General features: G+C 39.4%; 1 long non-coding RNA gene across 1 annotated transcript; it reads right to left on the bottom strand.

The window, feature by feature from the left end:
* Positions 1-1,508: 1,508 nt before the first annotated feature.
* LOC128515193 (uncharacterized) lies at positions 1,509-3,757 on the bottom strand. Its single transcript, XR_008356599.1, has 2 exons — positions 3,317-3,757; positions 1,509-2,872 (listed from the first exon to the last, which is right to left on the bottom strand). It is a non-coding gene; the product is annotated as an uncharacterized LOC128515193 (long non-coding RNA).
* Between the last annotated feature and the right edge of the window lie 632 nt (positions 3,758-4,389).

The following is a 4,389-nucleotide window of genomic DNA, read 5'->3' as shown; positions in this document are numbered from 1 at the left end:
TTTACATTCTGAATGTAAATGATAGCCTACTGTAAATGCTCGACATGCCAATAAAGATTAAATTAAGCTATATGACTGGGATTTTAAAGGTTGAATTTAACATATTTTATTATATTTCCCCTAATTAATAGACTATATAAATAACAATTCGTTGAATATTAAATATATTTTATATAAGTTCAATCAAGTGAAGAGGCAAAGACAAAGAAATAAGAGAGCATGTTGATGAGAGAAGTTGAATTTGTAGTTTAATAATATTCCAGTAAAAATTCCTTAAATGTATTCTGTTGTTAGTGTGGTTTTTAAACTTTTGAACACTGTGTGTGTGGGTGTGTTTTTAAAGTGAAAAAAGGCGCACGTGATCTTGATAAGCAATTTGACAACATTGTAGCAAATATTTTTGGTGCATCAAAAGCATGCACATTATGATACCAGCAGACAAGCTAATCCAGCACATGTCACTAAAATGCAGTATTTAATCCTCAAAATGAAATACAAAATAAGTAAATACTCAAATACAAAATACTGAGAAAAAAGGTCCACTTTAAAAAAAAAAAAAAAGAACCCCCCCCCTTTGCACTAGGCTGGCTACGGGCCTGTTCTTTTAAATCTATTGCACCGCATAGCGTCACGAGTCACGTGCTATGGGAGTCACGTGTCAAAAGAATGAAGAGGTGCGTTCGACTTTATGCTGCGCTGCACAGCCCGATCGCCGGCTGACTTGAAGTAGTGCATGGCGGTTAGAAATTTTGTCCGACTTGAACCGGCGCCGACGCCACGTGACGTTCACGTGTGGCATCAAAGTAACGCGAGAGCGTTTCGAGAACAGCCGGCTTGCTCAGCCAGCGCAGCATTTCAGGAGCGACTGCACCAGGCTGTGATGACGTCACAGCTTCTCATGATTGGCCACATTCACCACATGACGATTATCACGAGTCTTTCGTGCCTTAATCCATATAATTGCATAATAAATCAATGTGCATGCCATTTCGTAATGTTTTCCTTTAAATTCTTTATATTGGATTTGTGCATAAGTTTATTGTACTTTTTTCATACAGACCACTTATAGTATTCAGCTGCATATTTAAGTTATATTTTTTATGGAATAACTAAAATGTCACAGACATTTAATGTAATGTGGTCAACACTGATTGATGCTGAAATCTGTAGTTGCTGCTTCACTTGCATGTGCTGCATTGTGCTAGTGTGCATTGTCAATACAACATTTAGATCACTTTTATACACTGTATACACTATACATTGTGCTTGTGCATCTATGATTTTTCTCGGTAGCTTCACACACCTTGAGTATAGTCCCATGGTCTCTCACTTCGCATATATAAAGACCATGCATTACCAAGTGCAAGAAAAAACAAAATGAATAATATAACAATAAATATGAAGAACAGCTAAGGAAGAACCTTTACTCTTAAGGTTTCCAAGGAAATTGCAAAAAGAATGAAAACTGGTAAACTGGAAGAACTGGAATAAATACAAGTTAACAATGATTTGTGTGATAGTTTTTTTATTAAATTTTTCAACAAAACAACAGCAGTGGTACAGGTATCTTAACAACAGGCAAAATTTTGTAACACATTCTAATGGCTATAAATTCTTAAACGCAAAGACAAAAACAAATCACAAAACAAGTTTAGAAAGACACAGTCAATGGAGACCTTCAAGAAAGTTCCAGAGAGAGGACTGTGTGATAGTTTTGAGTATTTCCCCAGATGTTCCTCTCTGATGTCATGGCAAAAGTTACAGCCGTTGACACAAAACAAGGTAAACACTTGTGATGAACAAACACATACTGGACACATAAGTGATAACTAAATTTTCAGCTTTCTCTCTAAACAGCTCCTACAGTATCAGCGATCTAGCTTGTGCTGCAGTGTTTCCCCAACCTCCTTTTCTATGTCCCTCTACCTCCACTGAGTCACCTGTACCCCTAAATCTCAGTTTTGTAAAACCACCAACCAGCCAGTGCCCTGTGCACCAGACACCCATTAGCCAGGACCTACCGACTACCACCCTAAAAACCGATGTAGTGGGTGGTAACCCTTCAGGAGCCAGGAACCCATCCTCCGTCCAGATAGACCGCCCTGAATCACAAGGTATGGCACCTAAGACTGGAAAAAAGATGCATGTGTTTGCAGTGGTAAAAAACTTTTTTTCAGAAATCACACACAAAATGACGTTGCTACTTTTGCACCTTACAAAAACTTATCAGCAACTCTACTTCCGCAACAAAACTGCTTTTTATAAAAAGCTACAAACTACTTTTTCACAAAAAGGATACACCTTGTCAAGTGAAAAAATTAGAAAAAAGTTAACCAACATGTTAACTACTTACAAAAGAGTTAAGGACCGCCGCCATGCAACTGGGGAGGGAAAGCAAACCTGGGAGTACTACACAGTAAGTCTAAGACTGCACTGTATAAGATAATTTTGCATCTTATTACAAAGTCACTTTCGTATCACATTGTGCTTTTTCTGCAGCAAATGGATGAGCTATTTGGGTCCTCTGGGATAGGAACTGCACCACCTGGAACTATCTGCTTTACTCCTCTAGGTGTGGAAGATCCACCTTCTCAAAACAGGCCTCCATCAATCTCTCTTCTTCAAGCTCAGGCAGCAGGTGCTTCTGTAGACGAGCAGCCGGGGACCTCTGCCAGGACAAGCATGTCCAGGAGGCAGAGATCCTCAACCCTCACAATTTTTTGAGGCATATGAAGCGCATGCAGAACGAAGAACAGCTGTGCTTGAGTCTCTTGTAAGGCCGGACCTGGAGAGATGGCGTCAACTAAAAGAGAGGCGCAGATGATCTTTTGAGAAAAAGATGTTGACCAGTTTGGGAACTGTTGTGGAGGAGCTAAAGAAAATCGGAAGACAACAAGAGCAAATTATACAGTTACTAAAACCTTCTTGAAAACATGGCAAATAAAGCTTATTCTGTTTCAAGCAAATGTCTATGTCCTTTTATTGTCATCTTTCCAATGTTATAAATTGCCTCTTATTTTCAGTTACAATTTCAAAATGCACTTTGAGGTGACACTTCAGAGCTCTTGCCTTGCATTTGTTGCACTTTCATACAATTTTACTAGTAAGTCTTATAGACTAAATTATATTAACTGTCTACAATTTTTAACTTTCACTGAAATGATTGCATGTTGGTACTGCAACATAAGACCTAACATAACACCACTAAACAAAACATAATTTGATTAAGTATAAGCTTGATTTGTAAAACAGTATTTGTTCAGTTACTTTAAAATGAAATGATTTACACATGCACATATATTGTTTATAAACTTACCGTCGTTGTTCATTCTGCTGCATTTCTTCCAACAAAAAAGGTATTTCTATAGCTTCCAGTTCATCTGCAATAAAGTAGGCAAACGCCATGTGATCTGCCATGTTTAAAGAAGCAACGAGATTCCCAACGTGTCCGACTTGACGGCTCCGTTTTCAGCTCCTCCCCGACTGCTTCCGGCTAATCTCGCCGATCGGTCTGCACAGCGCAGCATGAGCTCGAACGCACCTAAGGACTCGAGACTTGAAGACTCAATGCTGAGAATCGTTCAATACTGTTTCTTGTATATAACAAGTCCGAAAACGTAGACGAGAAGCTGAAAACCATAAGAGGAAGCGTGAGATCAAAACCGGGACATCAAAGAACGAGGCGAACAAATCCGAGACGAGAAACCGAAAGTGAAAACAAGACGAAAATCGAGGCACGAAACACATAATAATCCAGAAGTTAGAGCCTCTTCTTCTTCTTAGTGTTTTACGGCGGTTGGCATCAATCATGTTGCACACCGCCACCATCTGGTCCTGATCTCCCCTCCCCTCTTTTTTCTTCTTCTTTTCCTCTTCTTCTTCCCCTCTCTCCTATCCTTTTCAACGGTCGGCATTCAGCTTTATGATGCGTTACCACCCGTCTGTTCCAGAGTGTGAGTTAAAGAGTAGGCTAAATAAAATAAATAAATAAACCCTACTCTTTTCACACTATCTGCTTTCTTGATCGCATTACTTCCATTCATTCCCCTCTCTTTCCTTCAAATCCTATCCATTATCCCTGTTTCTCTCAAATAAGCTAACACTATCCTGTTTTTCCTCCCATTCTCTGCTCCTAGCACCTCCTCTAATGTGAACTGCACCCCATCTCTCTCAGTCTATCCTTTATGAGCCCCCATGTGCCTCATAACTCCTGCATTTTATAATCACATGTTCTACTGACTCCTCTTCTTGACATCTGTCACACAGTCCTGTTTGGTGTTTTCCTGTCATTTTAAGTGTTTTATTTAATAAGCTATGCTCCAGCCTCAATCTTGTCATCACTACCTCTTCTCTCCTTCTTCCCACTCCCACTCTTGCCATGTTCACCTT

The sequence above is a fragment of the Clarias gariepinus genome, chromosome 27 (assembly GCF_024256425.1).
Source record: "Clarias gariepinus isolate MV-2021 ecotype Netherlands chromosome 27, CGAR_prim_01v2, whole genome shotgun sequence".
Lineage (NCBI taxonomy): Eukaryota > Metazoa > Chordata > Actinopteri > Siluriformes > Clariidae > Clarias > Clarias gariepinus.
Note: the sequence above shows the minus strand (reverse complement) of the source record. Positions and strands in the feature narration are given on the sequence as shown.